Here is a 25,951-nt window from a genome sequence, read left to right on the forward strand (position 1 = left end):
TGCTTTGTTTATAAGAAACAATGACTATGTTTTATTAATGAATAGTTCATGTTTTAGCATGTAAAATCTATATACACAAAATGATTCTGTGAAATTTGTATACAAGAAAATATCTTCAGTTTTCTGTGATTTAAGTTGAATCTATAGCCTTTACATTTTAAACTCAGTCACATCCTACATTTCTAACACAAAGAAAGGAACACACCTTTACTTTCAAGCTCCTTAGAGTTGAGTTGTTTTTATACTAGAGCAAAGAGTACTGTACTGAGATAATAGTTCTTCTACAGAGACCATTTCCAAAGCTGGTGGAATGAAATCTAACACAGTTTTAGTGTCTCCATCCCCACCTCCTAAAAAAATCCAAGTAATTCCTACAGGACTATATCATTTCATATAGAGTAGAACAAATCTGCCAAGAAAATTAGTAGAAGTAATCAAAGTATGGATAACAATTTTAAAAGACATGAACATGTAGACTACAACTGAGAAGGTGACTCAGTCAATTCTCTGCACCCACTGCATAAGCTAACACTAGTTGTCTTTCATGAGATAGGATGGTATGATTTGGGCTCGGCCACCCACCAGTGACCAGTATAGTATAGTTTCTGTGCATCTGGCTGATTGATTTTATTTTTTCTAATTTTTTTTTGGCCATTTATTTATTTTTGAGATACAGAGCACAAGCAGGGGAAGGGCAGAGAGAGACCCAGAATCTGAAGTAGGCTCCAGGCTCTGATCTGTCCCAGACAGAGCCCGACGCAGGGCTCAAATTCATAAACAATGAGATCATGACCTGAGCCCAAGTCAGATGCTTAACCAACTGAGCCACCCAGGCACCCCCTGGCTGATTGACTTTAAAAGACTCTGGGCACTTGCTCAACTACCTCAGCCTTCATTTTACTTGAAATTGTGACTGTTCTTAATATTTTCCTGGGTTCTTCTACTCTGGCCAACCAATTAGCAATTAACATGTCAGGTTATCCTATGACAAAAATTCCTATCAAAATAAAGTTAAGCATTGTCACTTTATTTACATTTGTAAGTCATCTCATCCTTTAGTCATGTTTCTATGGCTCTCCCTGGTTTATTTCCTGTAACACCTTCCCAGAAAGTTATGTTATCTCTTCTACAGACACTTGTCTTTAAACTAGCCATCTTTAGATAAAGATATAAAAAAATGAGTATTTTAGGAATTGAAGAAAATATTCCTTGAGTACTTACATAATAGAATTTTTTCTAAATATTATTTCATTCAATATTGAAAAGATCTTTTTCCTAACTAATGAGTAAATGGAAATTCAAAGGCATCATATAGCTTCCTTTATATAACGTGGGTAATCAAGCAGAGAAGCTATCCTTGAAACTCTATCCTGAAATCTGTATTTTTAGGGCTACCTAGGCTGAAGAATATCAAAAACATACACTCCAATTCATCGCTTTAAATTACAAGGTTTACTGTCAAGTGTCACAAAGCTATGACAGAAAGCAAAGTGTTGGGGTATTTTTTGTTTGTTTATTGTTTTGGGTTTTTTTTAATTGGTGTTTGGGGTGGGGGGCAAGGAGAATCCTGCTAATACCACCGTGAGATAATTATAAGCTTGACAAACTTCAGATGACACTTTCTCCAAGTCCACTTAAAATTCTCAACTGGTAATGTGTTTAACTTTTATTAAAATACTAGCAGACCAGGAGACTTCCAGATTCTGAAGCGGCAGATAGGCACTCAAAAGTCATCACTCTGTTCTAACAACAAGTAAAAAGGTGAAAAAACTGAAAAATCTCACCTGTTCTTAGACCCATCAGGGAAGTGAGGTCACAGGGCATACATCATTGTCCACCAGAGCAGAGAGACAGATAGGCAAATTTAGAGAAACACAACTTACCTGAAGAGAATCTTCCATGGGAACCAGAATCAGTAGGAAAACCTAAAATGTAACTTATAATTTGCCTGAGTCTCATATAGAACCATTTAAGCATTTCCAATTCTACAGGATCTGGTCACAGGGAATCCCCACACTTGTATGACTTTGGTGTCCAGGAGCTCAACTTGGTTATCACAGTGAATATTGGGGGGAAAAATCCCCTCAATCTCCCCACAGAGATAGGGAAAAAGTAACAATTTTGAAATACACCAGATTATGTTCTTCTTAACCAGGCCTACCTTTGGAAGAAACCCTTTTACCAGTTTTAACTAGTGAACTTTTTCCAGATCCTAACAGACAAGAGCAAAGAGAGATTCTTAATTCCAGCATAATCCAGCCATCCTGCCCACATTGGCAGGGGGGTGGGGGGTGGGAAGGGGACCTCAGAAACACTCATGAAGTTCACAGCAGAGAGGCACAGGCTCATTTAAAGATTGAAACTAATCATAGGACCTTGGAACATTCCTGCTCTGTATAACATATCACCACATTACTGAAGGCCAATTTACAGCAGCTCCTTTTACCCACTACATTATGTCTGGCATTCAAGAAAACAATTATTAGGTAAACTAATAGGGGGAAAAAAACTGCACTGTTTTAACAGAAAGAGCATCAGAACCAGACTCGAATAAGGCAGAGATGTTAAAATTATCATACTAGAAATATAAAACAATTATGATGAATATCCTAAGAGATCTAATGGATACAGCTGATAGCATGCAAGAACCAACAGGAAATCTAAGGAGAGAGAGGACATTAAAAGAAAGAATTAAAAAGAAATGCTAGAGGGGTACCTGGGTGGCTCAGTCAGTTAAGCGTCATGACTTCAGCTCAGTCATGATCCAAGGGTTATGGGATCAACCCCCGCATGGAGTTCTGTACGGAGCATGGAGCCTGCTTAAGATTCTCATTCTCTCCTTTTGCTTCTCTCCCCTGCTCATGCTCTCTCTCTAAAAGAAAAAAAGAAAAAGAAATGTCAGAAATCAAAAACAGTGTCTCCAAAAATACAGAATGCCTGTGAGAGGCTCATTAGTAGACTGGACATGGCTGAGGAAACAATTTCTAAAGGGTATTAGGATATTTCAGTAAAATTCCCAAAACTACAAAGACTGAAAGAAAAAAAAAACCCAAATCCCAGAATTCCTAAGAACTGTGGGACCATTATAAAACATGTAGCATATGCATCATAGGAACACCAGAATGAGACAAGAGAAAGCAACCAAAGCAATATTTGCAGTAATAGTAACTATGAATTTCCCCAAATTAATGGCTAACACCAAGCCACAGATCCAGGAAGCCTAGAAAATAACAAGCAAGATAAATGCAAAGAACAACAAACAACTATCCCTGCATATCACATGCAATCTGCAGGAAATCAAAGATTTAAACAAAACAAAACAAAAACCTCTTCAAAGTAACCAGAGTCAGGGTGGAGGGTGAGGGGAACACACCTTACCCATAAAGCAGCAAAGGTAAGTATTACATCTGACATTTCTTGAAATCTTTGCAAGCAAGAATAGCATAGAATGAAATTCTTAAAGTGATGAGAGAAGGAAAAACAAAGAAAAAGACAGGGACCTGGAATTCTACCTTGCAAAGCATACTTCAAAAGGAAAGGAGAAATTAAGGCTCTCTCAAAGAAATGGAAAAAAAGAAAAAAAAAAAAGAAAAAAGGATTTCTAAGGCAATGAAATATAGAATACTGTAATTGTGACTACGTGTCACTATGTAGTCATGACTGTGTAACTCTAAGAGAAAACCCTAACGTAAACCATGGACTGCACGTGATGATCAAGTGTCAGTGTAGCTTCATCAATAGTAGCAAATGTACTGTGTGGTGTGGGATTTACACATCGGGGAGGTTGTGCATGTGTGAACAGAGGGCATACACCAAACCTCTGTGCCTTCCTCTCAATTTTGCTATAAGCCAAAAATGCTCTAAAAAATAAAGTCTATCTAAAGATTACAAAAATTACTAACAGAACAAAATTAATACAATGGGAATAGAATCGTATTTTGGCATTTCTGCTCCATGTCTACACTCGGATTCTCTTAATTTCTTTGCTAGAGTCTTTTCTCTGTAGCACACTGACAAGTGTCTGATATATGACGATAAATGACAAAAAAAAAAAAAAAATACTCCAAAATGAGCCAAAACAAATGTTGGAGAACTTACACTCCAGACAGACAAATATAGTGTGATGTTGATGTAAGGAGAGATATGTAAACAAATCCAACTAAACAAAGAAACAGATTCATATATGTATTAATTAATATCTGACTAAGGAGCCCAGGTAATTTAGTGAAGGAAGATTCTTTTCAGAGGAAGGTACCAGAGCCATTGTCAATCCCTAAAAAAGTCAACTCTACTCCTTACCTCACACCATTTATGCAAAGTAATAAATTCACCTAACACTTAGACCTAAAATTATTACTTTTCTAGAAGAAAACATAGGGCCAATCTTGTGACCTCAGGTTAAGAAATTATGTCTTAGAGATTTTTTAAAACTTATTCAAAAAAGAAAAAATTGTTCAGCTTGACACAAAGTTTAAATTTTCTTAAATTCCTAAGACCTAGTTTTTTAAAAAAAAATAATAAAAAGCCACAGACTATAAGAAAATATTTTCAAAATGTCATTCTGATAAAAGATTTGTATACAGAACACATAAAGAACTCTTACAATTCAGTAATAAGACAAATACAATTTTAAGACGGACAGATGATTTAAATAAAGAATTTAGCAAAGAAAACATTCAAAAGGCCAATCATCATGTGAAAGGATGATTAACATCATTAGTCATTAGGGAAATGCCAACTAAAATCACAAAATACCATCACATACCCAGTGGCTTAAAATCTATAGTACCAAAGTTTGGTGAAAATGCAGAGGAATTTGGAGGATTTGCTAGGGAAAATACAACATGACCAAGTCATTTTGGAAAACGTTTTGGTGGTTGCTTATGAAATTAAACATATATTTACTACCCTCCCCAGCAATCCCCCTACTAGATATTTATGGAGAAAATGTATCCACACACAGAGACTTGTACTAGAATACTAATACTGCTTTCTGAGCAAGAGCCAAAAACTAGAACTCAACCCAAGTGTTATCAACTGGTAAGCAAATAAGCAAATTGAGATACACCCATACAATGGAATTTTATTTAGTAATAAGAAGAAATAAATAGTATCATGTATGAACTCAAAAGCACTGAGCTAAGTAAAAGAATAAAGACACAGAAGGATTACATGGTTCCACTCAGTTGAAATTCCAGAAAATGTAATACTTCGGCAGATAGAAAAAAATTCAGTGACTGTAAGGACTAAGGGATTAGAGCAAAGGAATGACCACAGAGGAAATGGGGCAGGTGAAGGAAAGGTCCTATATCATGATTGTGGTGGTGGTTACATGACCATTTGTTGAGATATATCAAATTGTACATTTAAATGTGAATTTTATTTTCTGTAAATTATATCCCAATACAACTGACTACAAGCAAAACAAAAATAAAGTTGTTCTGAAAACTAATCATCACACATGCTGTGGCCCAGCTTCCTGCCTAGAAAAGGATGCACGAATGTGAGGGACTAAGTAGGAGGCTGCTACCTGTGGAAATGTGTGAGTTCAGACTTAGAACTGAAAGGTCTGGAGGAACACAAGCCATCCAAGGGACAGGTGTATGCAGCCTCAGCAGGGAACTCAGGGGAGCCTCTGCTGCTTGAGGCTCAAGGTCAACACCAGCATTTCATCAGTTTTTACCATATCCATGCAGGGAGAACACCCAGGACACCGAAATTACTTCCTATGTCCCTAGATTATGGACCCTAACTCTAGGTTTTCCTGCATTCCCTACATAAACATTCTCTCAAGAGATCCATTTTCTCTACACTACGAGTAATGGACTCTTGTGTTTGCTTTGCTTCTATTTGTCTCTTGTTTTAAAAATAGTGTATTTTGAGGGTACCTGGGGGGCTCTCAGGTTAGTTAGCCTTCAACTCTTGATTCTGGCTCAGGTTAAGATCCCTTGGTATCTGAGATCGAGCCCCCAGTTGGCGTGGGATTCTTTCTCTCCCTGCCCCCTCCCCACTCACTCACTCTCTCTCAAAATAGTAAATAAATTTTTAAAAATAGTATATATTTTTAAAAACTTTATGATTCCAGCAAAGCACAAATTAAAAAATGAGAATTGCCTGTAATTCCATCAATGATATATCAGAACAAATAATACATGACTTTTTTTCCAAAGGGACCAACAAAGAAATATATTTTGGTGTGAAAATACATCATTTACCAGTAGCAGATTCTGAATTTCTCCTTTTGCTCCCTCACCCCCCTCACTCTCCTCTGCCTATTCCTTTCTCCTGTTCTGCATTTTCTCCAGTCTGTCCCTGGGTCTCCTCTTCACATGATGAAGCTTCATGGCAATAACCTCTCTGGTTGGAAAGACCTGTAATGAGGGATCCAAAGGAATGACTCTCAGAAAGAGCTTTTCAAGCCCAGTGACAAGAAAGATTCTGGGTTATGGATTTCTGCCCAGCATTCTTCACAGATATAGACCATCCCCGGTTTTTAAAACTGACCCTGACTTAGAATCAAGCTGTCACCTTTAAAATAACTATAGCAGCCATTCTTTGATCATTCATGGATGAGGAATACAGACTTCTGAATAATAGAATTCTCTCTTTCAAAAGGTTTACTGTAACATGAACTTAGTCTATGAACTGAAATATTGTTAAATACCTGATTTCATGTTGTGAAATAAAATTCAATAGATCGTTCACTACTCTAGGAGAATTTTATAATCTTGAATCCCCTATTGTATCACATTATGATTTTTATGGTTTATAGTATCAGGCACTGTTTAGTGTTATCTTTCCTTGTTACCATAGATACTCTTGCTCAGAAAGCTATGTCAATTGCACCCAGTGTAACTTTTAAATACAAGAGCCTCAGTCTAAGCCTAGCTTTCCTTTTAATCACCCAAAACCTATTCTCTTGCCAGAGCAAGCATTTTGAGTATCAAGTATCTTTGAGCCTCAGATGTACATTTACAAATTAATAAAACTTAACTTCTGATTTTTATTTCTACATGTACTTCTGAAAACAAACTCACCTTGAAGCCAATTATTTGGTATTTGATAAAGTTTACACTGAAACTACAGAATCATCCCCATGTGTCCCATGATACCTTCTTTCTTGCTTGCTTCCTTTTGGCATTTTTGTGTTACTTACCTTTTGGAGCATTTCAAAACAATGAGTTGATTGCAAAAAGAATTTAGGGTTTTTGTTTTTTTTTTTTTTTTCAAAACTTGGGATTAAAAAAAAAAAACATTTGTTTTGAGTACAAAGATGAGACTATTTAAGACAAAGTTACTATAGAATAAGTGCCTTTAAAAGATGTAATTTAACCCTACAATTTACAGACTTGGAAATATGGATATTGAGGAGTGTTTTTGCAAGACTAAGGCATGAGTTCAGCAGTTCATGTCCAAATGAAAGTCTTTGAAAAAGGAGTTAGTGATCTCCTTAATCTTGCTAATGGTGGAGTGTCCACTTCAAATATCTAGATTGATTTCTTTCTCACTCTGTAGCTTAAACAGAAAACCATAGTGCTGGATTTAATATCTACAAATGAACTATGCTTTCTACCTACCAAGTAGCTCCAGCAGGTCAAGTTTAAAGCCATTACTTAACTAATCTCTTTTCCCAGATTGGATCAAGTTATTTCAGTAACTGATGTCAGATACTTTTTAAGTTCAACATTTAGCTTTTATTTCAAGTCATTTTCCTCTTAAACCGGTTCCTGAGGGCTATTTGGTATAATATGAACTGAGGTCAATTCCTTGGAAGCGTAATACAAAATTACCTCTTCTTTCAATCTTTGGGGTGCTGTCATGGCTCCTTTGCCTAGAAAAGAGAATCTGACACGGTAGTGAAGGCACCCAAGTGGACTGTTAGGCAATGCTTTCAGCAACAACCTTTGTAGAGAACCACCTTTGATGCCATTAAGACCGGACAGAAGCTAACAGCAGTATATTTGTTACAGAGGCCTCAGGTGACATACTGACTATCTGTGATGGCCCTTTTTAGAGAGGTCTTCAACTAAGGCCAGTGGGCTATGTCCTGGTATTGCTGCAAAGGTGGGCGGCATAACCCTGTGGGCAAGGAAGCTCCTTCAGCCAGGGACAATTCTCAGGAGGGACCTGTTGTTTGCCCTCAGAAGCCAAAACCCCCAACAACTGGGAAATCAGTGCTTTGGTCCTACAAGGAACATCTGTCTCCACAATGTTCAACAGCTTTCCTTACGTGTCCCCAAGGACACTTAACTAAATTTATTTCCTTTTCATGTGCCTGTAAGGTGTGTGGATTCCAATTTTACATCAATTTCCCTGAGTAAGACAGTCGTTCTCAGTATGTTTTCTGTGGAAATCACTTGTCTCCAACGTATACTGCAGTGTTTACCTTAGGGGGCGAAAAGCCACCACCATTTAGTACTTTTTTCTGGATTGGAGGATGTTCTGATTTCCGTTAAAATTATTTGGCCAGAACAACAAGACCTTTATCTTGGCAATAAACATTTGAGTATGGTTTCTCGTGGAGGAAAAGAAAAAAGTCTTCAAATACAGAATAAATACCAAAAAGTACTGGGTAGAGATAAAGCAATTTAAAAAAAAAGTGGGAGTGATATTGACTAGAATTTCAATAAAAAATTTGAAAAAAGAAGAAATAAGTGGTAGTGCATTTATGGTACAATAATTTCTATCAGAAAAATTACGTCTCACTCTCCCATATACTGCTTGGTATCCAACCAAATTCTAAGCAGATTTCTGGAGCTATTTGTGTACCTCCTCTCAAATATCTGCTCCCAAATTTCAGTCGGCCTTCATTTATCCAAATTCTGATCATCAATTCGTTGAGACCACTGTTTTCTACTTATGTTTACTCTCTGAACTCCATGAACAGGAAAGGGTTCCACTCTATACAAAGAGATGATCCTATGGCATGCCTAAGGTGTTTCCCATCTTTTTCAGGGATCATAGTTCTTTACTGTCTTTCAATTTCTGAAAACAACTGTTTCATCTATTTGGTCCATACATACATCCTTTTTTCTTTTAATTTCAGGAGGGCATGCCCAGTAGCAGTTACTATGACATGAGCCTGAGTGAGAGCCCTAAGCTTTGTGTTTTTTTTGACTCAAGTACAAAATATACAAATCCTAAAATACATGTATTTAAAATGGTATAGATCAGTAATTGTAAAAATCTTTAAATAAATCAGCAAATAAAATCAATACCAAGAAACAATATGGAGCATATCTCATACAGTCAAGAATAGATCTAAATTACAAAATCTATTATACTTCAACATATAATAAAATCAAAATGAAAATGGTGTGATTATATTCATAGATGCTGAGGTTATATTATTCAACAGATTGATTTTCGGTGTTTCAAAAGTTGCATCAAGTAGATGTACTTCCGACAATTTTAAAAAAATCTACTCGACGGGGCGCCTGGGTGGCTCAGTCGGTTAAGCGGCCGACTTCAGCTCAGGTCATGATCTCGCGGTCAGTGAGTTCGAGCCCCGCGTCGGGCTCTGTGCTGACAGCTCAGAGCCTGGAGCCTGTTTCAGATTCTGTGTCTCCCTCTCTCTCTGCCCCTTCCCCGTTCATGCTCTGTCTCTCTCTGTCTCAAAAATAAATAAACGTTAAAAAAAAAAATTAAAAAAATAAATAAATAAATAAATAAAATAAAAAAATCTACTCAGCCAACAAGTTGTTATTCATATTGGGTATCTACTGCAACAAATTTTATTTAAGGTTTTCAAGGTACTACAATAATAAAAGGCATAAAGAAAGACTAATATAATCACTATTTGTAAATAATTTCATTACTTTAATAAAAAATTCCAAATATTTGACTGTAAAACGGCATAGTATTTAGAGAAATTATTATGGCAGCTGGATTCAGTATTATCAGAAATACATCACTATCCCTCCTGTATATAAAAATAACTTGTTAAACCAAGGACTGGCTCATTGAAAAGATAAAAAAAAACAACCAAACATTCAACACTTTAGCTAGACTCACCAAGACAAAAAAAAAAAAAAGGACTCAAAATAGGAAATGAAAGAGAAAACATTACAACTGACACCACAGAAATAAAATGATCCTAGGAGACTACTACAATTATACACCTCCAAATTGGACAACCTGTAAAAAATAGCTAAATTCCTAGAAACATACAATGTTACAGGACTGAATCATGAATAGAAAATCTTAGCAGAGTAATTGTAAGTAAGGAGATTAAATCAGTAGTCAAAAACCTCCCAAAATCCAGAAGCAGACAGCTTTAATGGTGAATTCTACCAAACATTCCAGTAATTAATACCAGCCCTTCTCAAACTCTTCCAAAAACTAAAGATGAAGAAATATTTCAAACTCACTTTATGAAACAACCACTACCCCAGTGCAAAAACCAGACAGTAACACCACAAGAAAAGGCAATTACAGGCCAATAGCTCTGATGAACGTACATGTAAAAATCTTCCACATATTAGGAGACTGAATTCAATCATACATTAAAAAGATGATACGCCTAGTGGAATTTATTCCAGAAATGCAAGAATTATTCAACACCTACAAATCAATCAACGTAACACACTAACAAATAAAGGAGAAAAAAGATATAATCATCGCAAGAGAGGCAGGATAAGTATGTGCCAAAATTCAACATCCATTTATGATAAAAAAAAAAAAAAACAACTCACAACCAAGTGGGTATAAATGGAAGATACCTCAACATAATAACAACCATATAGGACAAACCCTAGCTAACATCAGAGTCAACAGTGACAAGCTAAAAGCTTTCTGTCTAAAAACAGGAACAAGCCAAGAGTGCCTACCCTTACCACTCCTACATAGTCCCAGAAGTCCTGGCCAAAGGAAACAGGCAAGAAACAAAATCATCTGAATCCTAAAGGAATCAGTAAAATGGTATTTGTTTGCAGATAATATGATTTTATATATAGAAAATCTTGCACTTGAGAGTCGGGTTGCCTGGATGGTTCGGTTGGTTAAGTATCCAACTTTTGGTTTCGGCTCACAATCTCACGGTTGGTGAGTTCAAGCCCCGCATCAGGCTCTGAGTTGATAGCACAGAGGCTGCTTGAAATTCTCTTTCTCCTTCTTTGTCTGCCCCTCTCCTGCTCCCTCTCTCTCCAATAAAAAAAAAAAAAAAAACTCAAAAAGAAAAAAAAAAAAAACAAAGAAAGAAAATCTTATACTTCTCGAAAGAAAGAAATGAATTCACCAATATTGCAGGACACAAAATCAATATTCACAAATGCTGCACTGGTATACACTAAAAATGAACTACCACAAAGAGAAGTCAAAGCAAATGTAATTTACATTGGCATCAAAAAAGAATAAAATACCTAGGAATTAATTTAACCAAGGTGGTGAAAGACCTATATACTGAAAATGCTAAGACATTGATGAAAGGAAAGGAAGACACAAGTCAATGGAAAGATGTTCTGTGCTCATGGATTAGAAGAATTAATATCATTAAAATGTCCATACTACCCTAAGCAATCTACATACTGGATGCAAAATCTATCAAAATCCCAATCAAATTTTTTATAGAAATAAGACAATACTAAAATTTGTATAAAACCACAAAATACCACAAATTGACAAGGAAATATTGAGAAAAACACAACAAAACATAAAAGCTGGAGGCATTAGGCTCTCTAATTCCAAAATGCATTACAAAGTTTTAATAATAAAAACAGTAGTAATTGGCCTAACAACAGACACACAGATCAATGGAACAGAGTACAGAGGCCAGAAATAAATCCATGCACAGTCAATTAATTTATGACAAAGGAGCCAAAAATTTATGAAGGGGAAAAGATAGTCCCTTCAATAAATGGTGCTGGGAAAATAGGATATACATGTGCAAAATAATGAAACTGGACGCTAATCCTACACCAAAAATCAACTGAAATGGATTCTAGAATTTAAATGTAATATATGATACCATGCAACTCTAAGAGGAAAACACAGAGGGTGAAGGGCTAAGCTCCTTGACATCAGTTTTGGCAGTGATTTTTTTGTATTTGACACCCATTTGTATTTTGTATTTTGTATTTGTAAAAGGCAACAAAAGCAAAACCAGTAGGCGGAAGACTATACCATGCTAAAAAGCTTCTACACAGCAAAGGAAACTATCAAGAAAATGAAAAGGCAACCTATGGATTAGGAGAACACATTTACAAAACATTTGTCAAATAATGGGTCAAATACCTTGAACAAAGAGCTCACATAAGTCATCAGGAAAGAAATAAACAACATAATTTAAAAATGGGTGGAGGCGAGGAGACTGGGTGGCTCAGTCAGTTAGGCTTATGACTCTTGATTTTGGCTCAGGTCATGATTTCACAGTTCGTGAGATCGAGCCTCAAGTGGGGCTCCGTGCTAAGCGTGGAGCTTGCTTGGGATTCTCTCTCTTCCCCTCTCTCTGCACCTCCCCCACTAGCGCTCACTCACTTTAAATTAACTTTGTATATATAATATATATATTTACATATGTATATATATAAATAATACATATATATTTATATATATATATATATATATATATATATATATGTATATATATATATGGATCTAAATAGACATTTTTCCAAAGAAGACCATATACAGGCACATGAAAAGATGCTCAACATCACTACTCATCAGAGAAATGCAAATCAAAACCACAATGAGATTTTATCTCCCCTCTGTTAGAATGGCTATCATCAAAAAGACAAGAAATAACCAGTGTTAGCAAGGATGTGTAAAAAAGAGAATACTTATACACCATTGGTGCAGCCACTAAGGAAAACAGTACAGAGCTTCCTCCAAAAATTAAAAATTTAATTACCATGTGATCCAGCAATTCCATTTCTGAATATTTATTATAAGCAAACAAAAACACAAATTTGAAAGGATATATGCACCCTGTGGTCACTGAAGCATTATTTACTATATCTAAAACATAGACACAACCTCAGTGTCCACTGATACATGGATAAAGAAAATGTGATACATACACACAATGAAATATTATACAGCCATAAAAGAATAAAGTCTTCTACTTGCTACAACATGGATGGATCTTGAGGGCATTGTTCGAAGTGAAATAATAAAGAAAAGGATAAATACTATATAATTTCACTGAAATGGTTTTTAGGTTTATTTCTTGTTTGTGTGGTTGGTTTTTTATTTAGATTCCACAAAGAAAACCTGAGGTTATGGATATAGAGAACAGATTGGTGATTGCCTAAGGTGAGAAGTGGGGGGTTGGCAAAATTGGTTGTCTCAAAAGATATAAATTTTCAGTTGTAAAATCAATAATTCAATGGGATAGAATACACAGTGTGGTGACTATAGTTAATATTGCATTTTATATTTGAAGGTAGCTAGGAGAGGATCTTGAAGGTTCTGTTCAGAAGAAAAATTTTAACTACATACAGAAACAGATGTCAACTACTGTTTTGCAATATATACAAATATCAACTCAATGTTGTACACCTTAAATAATTATGCTATTATGGCAATTCTACTTCAATTTTAAAAATAACATCTAAAAAAAAAACAGGGAAAGAGTTGAAAATATTCATGAGCCCGTTGTAAGATATAGCGGTTTACCGATGAAGATTTAGGACCATGGGTAGGGAAAAGGAACAGACATATTTATTTGTTTAATGTTCAAAGAGTGCACATGGAGATTCTTTTTACTATCTAGGTATCATCAATTCCTGTTAAACCCACGTACAGCATCTCGTTTTTGTTTTTTTTTTTTTAATGTTTGTTTATTTTTGAGACAGAGAGAGACAGAGCATCAACAGGGGAGGGTCAGAGAGAGAGGGAGACACTGAATCCGAAGCAGGCTCCAGGCTCTGAGCTGTCAGCACAGAGCCTGATGCAGGGCTCGAACTCATGGATAGTGAGATCATGACCTGAGCCAAAGTTGGACGCTTAACCGACTGAGCCACTGAGGTGCCCCAACGTCTTATTGTTTTTGTATTATTAATGCTTCTTCCTAGCGAACTTGTCTAATACAATGCTGTTATTACTCATAATGCCATGACTCTTCAGAACCTTATTGTATTGGAAAAAATATAGGCCATTTTTGCTTCTGAAAACAAACAAAACCTCATTAATAATCTAAGGTGGGGGGGAAGACAACTTATAAACATGGATAAACTTTAAAGCCAGTTCAAATCTATATAAAATATTTTTAATATTAGTGACAGAAATACAGATAACTTGAAATAAAGGCATGGAATACTTTAAGTCAGTATCCTAAAGCATTCAATTCTCCCAGAGTGAGTTTATGTGCCAGCCATGTTTGAATGGATAAGATTCATGAGATATCATTTTCAACCATCTTTAATATTTGTCTCCTACTCTCAATTTAAGTGTATTTCCTGGGACCAGTTCTTTCCTTGCTTTTGGATGAAATTACAAGTTCTGTTCATTTTCTTGTCACTTTTGGTAACAAAATACCTTTGAGTTAGAAATCAGTACATTTTGTCCAGCACTGTAAATGTATTTGTTTGCTAGGGTTGCCATAACAAAATACCAGTCTAGATGGCTCCAATGGCAAGTTTTCTCACTGTTCTGGAGGCTAGAAGTCTAAATCTACCTGTTAGCACTATTATTTCTTCTGAGGTCTCTCTCCTTGGCTTGTAGATGGCCATCTGCTCTTGTCTTCACATGGTCTTCCCCCTGTTCTGGTCTGTGGACTCCTCTCTTGTAATAACACTAGTCATACAGAATTAGGGTCCACCCTAAGGACCTCATTTAGCTTTAATTGCTCCTTTAAAGGCATCATCCCCACCTACAGTGGCATTCTGAGGTCCAGGGCATTAGGTCTGAAACACAAGAATTTCAGGGTGGGGTGGAGGACACAAGTCAAGCCCTAACAATAACCAAACTTTAAACTGTTCAAAGCTACAGGTATCATCCCTTCTCAGAGCTTCAGCTTGTTGAGTGCTAAGCACTTGGAAGATGGACATTTACTGACTTGTAGTCATTGTTCTTTGTGCCTTGTGCTTGTGCTCATTTGCCATCTGGAGCCATGAACTTTGACCTCTCCAAGATCAAAACAGATGGGAGAAAGAAAAGAAAGGAAACGGCTTTTTATTTGACCAGTGAGCATCATCCTCTGCACCAGGCAGATATTTATTGTTAATTTGTTCTTAGGGTCTTCTTGTGAGTTCTTTGGGGAATTCCCTAAAATAGTTTCATTTGTAGTTCTCTTGGTGACAAGAATACACTCTTTGGTTAGCCATTGAATATTTTCTCCTGGCCTCTGCTTTTTCTTGATCAAAATTTTCTGTTTAGAGCAAAAACTGGGCATCTCTTTATATATTTATGAAGATATAATCTCTAATATATGCTAAGATTAAAAAAATTAAGGTGCACATGAATATATTTGTGTAAGGCAGAGAATTTTGCTGCCTACATAGCAAAATGTTACATGATTAAATTTTGTAAGGGAACCTGAGAGGCTATAAAAGAGGATCTTTTATAATTCAACTATTTGTACCATTTTATACAATGTGTACAGGAAAAAAAGTTATTTTGGGATATAAATAAATAAAATTTTCATTCTGTTAAAATGTCATCATTTAGGGTGTGCCTATAGATTTTTATTTAGTTGCAAAAAGATAAAATGAAGACACACAACAATTTTCTTTAAGAAATAATAATAGCTGCCATTTAATGAGTACTTAACATTTGTCAGGAGTTTAAATTTGTTATTCATACTCCTAGAAGATATAAAGCATATGGTTTACATAAAGGCAATGAAGTTTTAAAAAGTTATATAATTTTTGCAAGGTTACAAATAGCGTTAGAAAACAGAAATGGGAAGATTTTAATCCAAATATATCTCTAAAGTATGTAGTTATCAAATTAGATACAGAAAGCAATGGGCAGAGCAAAGCATACCACATAAGATCTTTTAGCAACCAGGGACTTGCTTTTTTCTTTGGAAAGGATCCTGAATCTCGCAATACAGGGGACAACAGGGGGAATTTAATCAGAAAGAGAACTACCATTTTTAAAAATTATCTGTGAATAACTATTTCTATATTGTCCATCAAATACCCAAACACATCCTAAAAATGAAGAAAACACTCCCCATTTCCTATCATGAAACCTCCCAACATGCAGAAATACCTCTATAATTTGTGCAATGCAATATAAAAATGTGGGGGATGATTGTTAAAAATTAATAATTTCAACATGATAACAGCAGAGCATTAAACCAAGCAGAGGGTGCTTGAAGGTGGGGCTTTGAGCGATTATATAAAGTCACATACCCATGAAGTCTGCCCTTCTGCCTCACCCCCATCCCGTCAGTCCCATATACCCTTAGCTTAATCATGACCTCTTCATGTCCATTAACACAAAATCATGCCGTCATTGAATGCATCAGGAAGTATTTGCGACACCACATTCTCTTGGTATTCCTACCCTTTTCCTTTATAATTTTTGCTATTTATCTTCTTTTGTCTCCTAATCTATAAATACCTTAGGGCTCTATCCTCAATTTTTTCTGTATGGACACTCATTCAATTGATATTCTCATCCAGTTCCATCATTTTAAATACCATCTATATAAGCAGATAACTCTAAAATTTGTATATCTTATTCAGTCCTTTCTCCCAAACTATAGACATGAATATCTTCCTACTCAACCTTTTTTGGATAAATATCCAAGAAGTGCCTTTAATTTAAGAATAAATTGAACTTCTCATGTCCTCCACTAAAAACAAAACAAACACAAACTTTTCCATACACTCCTTCCCATGTCAGTAGATATCAACCGAAATCTTCCAACTACATAAGCCAAAACCTTGGAATCTTTGTGTTTATCTTACAATCTGCATCCAATCTAATAGCAAATCATGTGTCTTAATCTTCATAAGATATGCAGAAACCAACTATGGTCATGAAATCCACTACCAATATCCCGCCTATCTTCATTATCACCAATCTGTGGAATTATTGCAATGGCCTCTTACATACTGCTTTGTTTCTTCCTTCATCCCTACAGTCATCACCAAAACTTTTTTTTAAGCGTACTTATTTGCATATTTTGATAGAGAGACACACACATGCATGAGCAGGGGAGACGCACAGAGAGAAGGAGAGAATCCAAAGCAGGCTCCTCCTGTTAGCATAGAGCCTGATGTGGGGCTCCAATCCATGAACTGTGAGATCACGACCTGAGCCAAAACCAAGAGTCAGACACTTAACTGACTGAGCCAGGCAGGTGCCCCTAAAGTCATCATTTTAATGTGTTCCTCTGTTCCATACCCTAATAATGAGTCCTTATTGTACTCAGAATAAGAAGTCAAGTCTCCACAATGGCCTAATGACTGATAGGCCCCTAAGTCATTTCACCCCTTCTACCTTTCTCACCACCTCACCCTACTGTCTCCCCAGCTCACTCCACTTCAGTAACACAAGGTTCCATGTAGTACCTCAAACATACTTAGCAGGCTCCTACCCTAGAGCTTTTGTTCTAGTTGGTCCCTCCAGCTAGCACATTCCCCAGATATCCCATTCACTTAAGTTCTAATCAACTCTTTCCTCAAAACTTGTCATAAAACTTGACCTCATCACCTTACTTAATCCTGCTATCAGGTCCTACCTGGCACCCTCCCTCATGCACTGTGTATCTCCCTCACTACTCTGTTATTCGTGTCTCCTCAACACAATAAATTACTGATTATTATTTTTAATATCTATCTCCTTATGCCCAGACATCAATGAAAGATTCACAGGGCAAATTTCATTCAATGTTGTACTCTAAGTTATGCAGATGCCTAGAGTTAGTAACTGGAACCCACTAGATGCTACATAAATACTGATTAAATAAGCTCAAAAAATATTTTCTAAAACAATGTGATTTACATTGTTATGCTTCTTCCAATGTTTCCATTTTCAGTTTACATGTTAAAAAATCTTTAACCTTGACAATGATAGAACAACGTTTTTATAACCTCTTTCACCTTGGCATTCAAAAAGTCTGAATTCTTAGAGTTCTTCTACTAGTCTAGTTCATGCTTGGGAATTGAACTCCTAGCTTTCCAGAATATGCATTTTCGGGGAATACCACATGATATTGAGTAGTAGACTATTTACTAAAATATATGTACGTACACACACACACACACACACACACACACACAATCAGAGAAAAAGAAACTTTGTGATGTTTCCTGATCACTGTGACAGAAGAACATTTAATTACCCAGTAAGTGGCCTAGGACAAGGCACCCTCCTGGTCACATCTGCCCTAGCCATGATTAATGGCTAATCAACAAGTGGTAAATGTATGAAATGCATTGCCTTTCATTACAGATTTACATTTGAAAATATAGAAGGCAAACTGATTCTAATTTTATCAAATAATGTCACAAAGAAAATAAATTAACTATATGTCCCAGTGTTGTATTTATCAATTTGCATTCATCCAAGTAAAAACTAGTGTCCTTCTCAGCATACAGCATCTCCTTAATAAATATTTTTGTTATGAATACATGACTGAATTGAAATGTTAACAAGAAACCTAGCAAAATAAAAATAGCAAGGCTGTCCTATATTCTAATATATTCTGCAAATAGACTGCCATGTTAAGAAGAAAAATAAATGAATAATCTTCCTTTTTAAAATTTTTTAAATTTTATTTTAGAGAAGAGAGAGAGAAAGCATGCGCGGGGGAGAGGGGCAGAGAAGAGCAAAAGAATCCCAAGCAGGTTCCATGCTCAGTGCAGAGCCCAATGTGGGGTTTGAGCCCACAACCCTGGGATCATAACCTGAGCCAAAATCATGAGTTGGATACTCAATCGACTGAGCCACCCAGGCACCCCTAATCTTTGTCTTTTTTAAGAGAATCAGTCTTGTTGTAGAGTGGAAAATGGTTCAGAGTGGGGCAAAAAATGGACAAAGAAAGATAAGTAAGACAATATATGGCAATGTTCCTTTGCAAAATTATAGTACCTCAGAGTAGTAACATTCAGAAAGGAGAACAGAGGCACGGTCTGCATTGGAATTATCCAAGATTCAGTGGATCCTGAATGCCAATATCATCAAGAGATTTTACTGAAGCATTGCTACATGCACACGTAAGTTTGGTGATCAAGTAAGAAAGTAACATACAACAACATATTTTTAGCAGGATCCATAAGATAGCTGCACAATACAGTGATATGACAAAATCAGTGAGAACAACAAGAATCGATGAGAACACGTTTTAAAAAGAGACATTGATGATTGGTTACTTTTTTTAAATTGAAGTATTCGTGAGATATAGGAGTAAAATGTAAAAAAACTAAGAAAAGAGGTCTTGGCCAGAGATAAGCTTTACAAGCCGTCACAAACTAAGAACATGGATGAGATATTGGAGAACTGTATTTAATAACAAAATGCATTTCATAACCAGAAAACCTCTCCACAAAGGTAGAAGACAAAACAATTTTATTACTGAATAAGCATTAAATCTGAATGGGATATGACTTACTGAATGATTTTTTACCTCAATACCCGGGGTTCACTTTTTAGCCACGTCAAAGAATGAAGAGGTAGACACAAAATGAGCAGCAGGCTTGTTAGAGTTTAAGATCAGAAAGTAAAAATAGTATGGAAATTCTCTTCACCGAGAGGGGATGTTCGAAAGTGAATGCTGGTGACTATAGCCAAGCGTCCTTGTTTTAGAAGGTTCTGGTCAGTCCTCCCCTCCCCTTCCCCTCCCCATCTCTCAACCCTGTTCCCTCTGACGTCCTACCCTTATTGGCTTGATAGCTCTAGGTGCTGGCTTGTCCATTCCTGAATGGCTTGATTCCATTGTATGAGGGGTGGCCTACGGCCATATCATTCCATGTGGGTTATAAGTTTTATGGTCTACTACTTAATTTTAGTCAGGTCTTTTGTAAAATTCCTGTGGAGAACATGTGGGGGAGTGGGTGGTGTCTGTTGCATTCTTAAGAGGAACTTTAAGCCTGAGGGGGGTCTACTAAGGTCAGACACTCCCAGCATTTTTCTAAAATCTGTGTTTTTCCCCCACCCAGGGACCTCAGGTCCTAATCTTTCCCTCTCTGCCTGCTGAATTCTATCTATGGTAGCATCACAGGCAATCTGCTCAAAGATTACAAAGATAAAGAATTCTCACCCTTTCATAAAGATAAGTGCATACAATTCATTACACAGAGGTTCTCAAGATTAATAGTAATTAGCCCTCAGGTAAAAGAATTCGACAGCACCCTTTACCACACAGTCTATCCTAAATTCACCTGGAATTGGTGACCATCTGTGTTAGTTACTTGGCTTTCTAAAAAGGAAAAACAACCTTGACATAGCTTTATGATACAAAGTAGTTCTGCAACTTGGAGGCAGACTCCAGATGAAGTTAGGCTCCTAACCATCCTCAGGAACTGTGAAATAGAGGCTGGAAATTCCCTAGTTATATCCCAAAGAGATGGCTCTCAGGTCCTTGAGAAAAACATTCTTGGGATTTAAATTTTAGCTTTTTGAAAGCTTCACATACACTTCAAAGCAATGGAAAACTAACCTACTGTTCTTTAAAGTAAAGGCTCTAAAAAATGGCAGAGGGAAGCAAAATTGCCAGAGGAATCTCTATCCTCACCTTCAATAAGTAGAATTAAGTCACTTACTTTGAATTTGTATGGGCCATTACAAAGATCATTTAGTGAGAGAATGCAAGTTTAAGGAGTAACTGAGGGCAATCCCTAAGAGGAACCAATACTTGACATTTAGATGGGGAAGGAATCAGCAGTAACTAAGAATATGTGTGACCACTATTCCAAGTTGGCAGGAGTGGCTCGGTTTTAAAAACACACAAAGAGAAAACTGAACCTATTTTTAATAAAAGGTAACACTGTTCTATGAACTGAACCGTATGCCTCCAAATTCATACATTGAAGCACTAACCCCCAATATGACTGTGCTTGGAGGTGCATTAAATGAGATGTTAAGGGTGGGGCCCTGATCCCATAGGGCTGGTGTCCTTTTAAGAAGAGGAGAGGGCACCAGAGCTCGCTTGCTCTCTTTCTCAATCTCCACACACACACACACACACACACAGAAAAGACCCAATGACAACACACCAAGAAGGCACTGTGTGCAAGCCACAGAGAGGCCTTAGGAGAAACCAACCCTGTTTGCTCCTTGATCTTGGGCATCCAGCCTCCAGAACTGAGAGAAGACAAATGTCTGTTGTTCAAGATGTCCAGTATGTGGTACCTGTTATGGCAGCCCTAGGACCTGAATACACACAATAACAAGTTAAGATATTCTTGAGAAAAGGGAGCTAACCAAAGACTTGATAAGGAAAAGCATCCAGAGGACAACTGGAGGAAATGCCTTTGACAGAAAAAGACAAATGGAGACGGATTTGTAGACTTTGTGAAGAAATTCCCATCACATGACTGTTTCTGTTTCTCAAGAAATATGATGTTGTCATCAGCTGAATAGGATGCTGGCTGAGGGGGTGGAAGAGATTTGAGGTGGAGATGGAAAGAGTCACCATAATCCTAAAAAAGCATACATAGCACTGAGACAGGGTAGCATTCCAATGACCTTTCTGATCAGATGCTTAAATCTCATGCAATTTGTCCAGAAGCATTCTTTGGTTGGACGCATGGAAACAGACTGACCATGGAGTTCAAGGTAGTTAGTTGCACTTTCGCCAGGTGAGGATGCTATAATGAGAGAGAGGCAGAAAAATGTGGGTATTTTCTTGACTGTGATATTGACAAGAGATCCTGGGATTGAAAAGTAGTAGGCAAACCCAGGCAGGGGTTAATGAGTACCAAGAAAATGCTGGGGTCAATGAACCTGGTAACTGGGAAATGGCAGAAGAAATATTCAAGGGGGTGTATTGGATCAGGTAATATGAAAAGAGTAATGGTGGAACCTGGAATACTGGGACTGCTTTAGATTTTATTAGATTTACGGACATTTCTGGGGATAAGATCCTTGAGATTGTTATGATTTGAATTGTGCCCTCTCATGCCCAAGATACGTTGCAGTTCTAAGCCCTGCTACCTGTAATTATGACCTCATTTAGTCAGGTGTCCTTATGAAAAGAGAGAAATTTGGTCACAGGGATAACATCATGTGAAGAAAGAGGCAGAGATGGGAGTCATGTATCTATAAGCCAAAAATGACTGAGGCTATCAGAAGCTCAAAGAAATAAGGAAGGATCCTCACCTATAGGATTCAGAGGGACCTGACAGTACACTGATTCCCAATTTTTAGCCTTCAGAACTGTGAAATAATTCATCTGTTTTTTTAAGCCACCCACTTTATGCTACTTTGTTCCCATAGCTGTAGGAAATTAATCCAGTGATATTACCATAGGAGTGAGGAATTAAGTGGGGTAGAGAAATTGTTTTCTGAAAGTTAAGTCAAAAAAATGGAAAGGCAAAAAAAAAAAGCCACAATATGTGATAGTTCATCCATATGCTTATTTTCCCCACCAATGATAAAGATCTCATTAAATATGGTAGAACGAGGAGATCAGAAGGGCATGAATAAGGTGACTTAGCTGGTGCAACATGACCCTCAGGTGGGTAGTTTTGGTTTTGGGTGTTTCCAGGAGTGTTTCCAGGAGTACTGATCTAAAAACAATGACAGAGAGATCCTGATGCCTATCTCCTGACCTTAAACTTCTGACACTGGTGAATGAACCAGGAGTGAGTTACTTCCATAGTCCTTAAGTTGAGAAATCAAACCCATTGTTCTGGTCTCATCTGCTTCACTGTGTTGTATTATGGCCTTCACAATGCTGGTATTTGGTGCCAGACCAAATAGTCTATTGCTATGGACCGAATTGTGTCCCCCACCTCCCAGAATTCATATGTTGAAGCCCTAACTCTCAAGGTGACAGTATTTGGGGATGGAACCTTTGACAGATAATTAAGATTGGATTATTACTAGAGGAATAAATCAAATATAGTTGTCCAAGATTGCCCATACATCTTGGTTGGAGCCAAGAAATACATATATACATGAATACTGTTCATATATGTTCCCTCTGAATATATTTTTATATACACATGCATATATATGTGTATATGCATAAATGTATGTGCCTCTGAGTGTCTGGTGTATATCCATGTACTCAGGTAATTTTTTTTATAACCTGTCAGGTTTGGAAAACATAATTTAGATCTTATCACTCAAAACTGCATTCTGTTTGAGCTAGGAGCCATGAGAAGTGCGGGACATTAACCCAACCCACATCTACTGCATCTGAATGTTTAATTTTGCAAGATCCAAAGCTCAGTCATGCTAACAAAGCATGAGAGGCACTGTTCACAGATACCTGAGGGATCTTACAGTACGGAGATGAAGTCAGAGATCATAGATCACGTATCAGGAGAGCATGTCAAGAGTTACTATATGAATTTCTGGCAAACGCAAGGAATTCAAGATGGAATGACAAGGTACCAATAAACAGATCCAACCAGGCAACTAAAACCCAGGATCAGGCAATTTTAAGTATTAATGAGATGTGTAATGGCGACCAAGTTCTTCCAGGCTGTGAGAAGATGAGAACCACACACATGGGAAAACTCAGAAACTCTTGGAAAACTCAGCGACTCTTTCATAACCCAGGAAATCGAAGTGTTAAAAAATGTTAAGAAACACAGGTGGTCTATAATGGGTTTTGGTAAAAACCATCATCCGGAAGAGAAGAGAAACAATACCAACAAGCTTGCACTCATTCCACTCTACATTTTGGGTAATAAGAATATTCCAAGAAAAGTAAAAGGTGAGGAAAAACAATGATAGTCTTCATGCAAAACAAAATCCTACGTGGTTGGTTTGGGGAGCCTTCTCTAGCTGAACTTGTGTTAAAATCAAGGACAAAAAATAGAGAAGCTGGTGATTCAAGACCAGGGTCCGACGGTTCCAAGTGGATTACTATGGTGGTGATGGTTTGCCTTCCCAGGCTGCTTGCTACACAGCTGTGGGTGAGCATATACGCTCTCGCCACAGGCCCTTTGTGTACTCAGTCTTTCAAAGGGCAGACTGCACTCTAAGAACAGTACAGATGTAACTGGCTTGTGTGGAGGACAGAACTGCAAAGTCAGCGTGATTCGAATTAAAAGGCCTTCACCGGTACTAAAGGATGGGAACTACGTATTTAAACTACTTGTTAAAGGTTCATTGTTTAAAACAGCTTTTTTTTTTCTGTCCCAAATTAGCTGCCAAATTTGCCTCCTTGACTGAGTTCAAATGATAATTGCCATCTTGCCAAAACCCGTATTTAAATTTCATCTCTGAGAGGTTTAAAAGTACTACCTAGGGCATATGCATCCAAATTTCATGCTCAAAGCGTATGTTTCGCCAGCAAAATTATGTCTATATTCTGACTTTAAAAGTGTCAGAGGTTGTGTTATAAAAAGATATGAAATGAGGATTGAAATAGTACCAGGGAGTTTTACATCCAACACTCACCACTACCTACAGATCTGAAGAAGAACCATAATACAGTTTGCCTAATTTCCATTCAAAAAGAACCCAGGAGCTTACAGGAGTTCTTGATTATGTGAGAAATTTATTAAAAAGAAAGAGAGGCCACAAGTGGCATCAGGGAATGGGGTTTTGAGCTCTTTTTTTTTTTTAATTGGAAGAAGCAGTTTGCAAAGAGGAAAACAATGAAAATAAAAAAAAATTTTTAAAAACTTGCTCTGAACACTCTGTAAGCATCATTGTTGTGATGATAAAAATGTAAAGCTGAGATGCAGTGGTATTTGTGAGATCATATTCACGTGCTAGGATTTGGAAGGAGTCCTGGCCCAGCACGCAGCTTTCAGGAGGCCCTAGATTGTATACCCCAGGCTTCCCACGCAGAAAAATTCCTGCTGAGGAACAAGGCAGATGAGAACTGTTACATCAGGATGGCACCAATGCTCCAAGCCAGAGCAAACCAGCCAAAAAAGTTAAATTTTAATAAAATTCCAGATGTAACACCCGTGTATCTGAGTGACTCTAATGGTGTTCTTTCATACTTTGAAACATGAGCTTACATACAGTTTAACACTTAGATAATGTGCATCTCATTTAAACAGCAACGGACTTTGAACAACATAATCCACTGTGTGCAATGCAAAGTGGAAAGTCTTATTTTTGGCTCTGCTATAGTTTGTTAACTATAGACTCATATTTCTACTGTGCATCAACACAGAACCATTCACAAGCTGCCTCCCTGACTCTTAAAGTTGAAAGAGGTGATTAGAAACTGAAATCATGTTCTGAAAAAGAACCTCCTTCCTTCCCCTGCTTCTCCCACGTTAGGTGAAAAATCCACAAGCGGAAATTTCCACCCTGGGTGAATGTATTTTCATAGCCTAAAGGCAACATAATATCCTTGCTATTTTAGACAATTTTAAAGTCTTTTATATGGCACCAGAACATATTTAAGATTATTTGACTAAAGAAAACATCTAGGGAAAGGATTTTAGAGATAGAGTTCAAAGTTGTTCTTGAAATTGGGCAACACTGGGTTCATTACTGTTCATTGCCATTTTCTGAAGAGAGGGTACAAGCTTTCTTCATCGACTCAAAGCAGCTATGGAACCCAGTGATTTAGAGGCACTAATCTAAAGGTTAAATAATGTTTAGTGGCCTTTACAAGAAAGCTTAAAAAGCACTGTACTGGAGATGAAAAAACGAAGACCCATCTAATGCCATTCTAAAGATCCTTCTTGGCCACATTATTTCTCTCTTCGTGACCTCAATTTTGTCACCATTAAAACATCAACAGTGGAAGTGACCTCTGAGAGACACGCAATAAATTTTATGACTTGACTCAGTCCTTGGTCTATTACACCTGTTAGGAGTTGATCTATGTTACCACCCGAAAGATATGCTCAAGTCCTCACCCCCAGTATGTCAAAATGTGGACTTGAGAATAGCACATTATGTGCATGTT

This window comes from Panthera onca, chromosome B1, assembly GCF_046562875.1.
Source record: "Panthera onca isolate mPanOnc1 chromosome B1, mPanOnc1 haplotype 2, whole genome shotgun sequence".
Classification (NCBI taxonomy): domain Eukaryota; kingdom Metazoa; phylum Chordata; class Mammalia; order Carnivora; family Felidae; genus Panthera; species Panthera onca.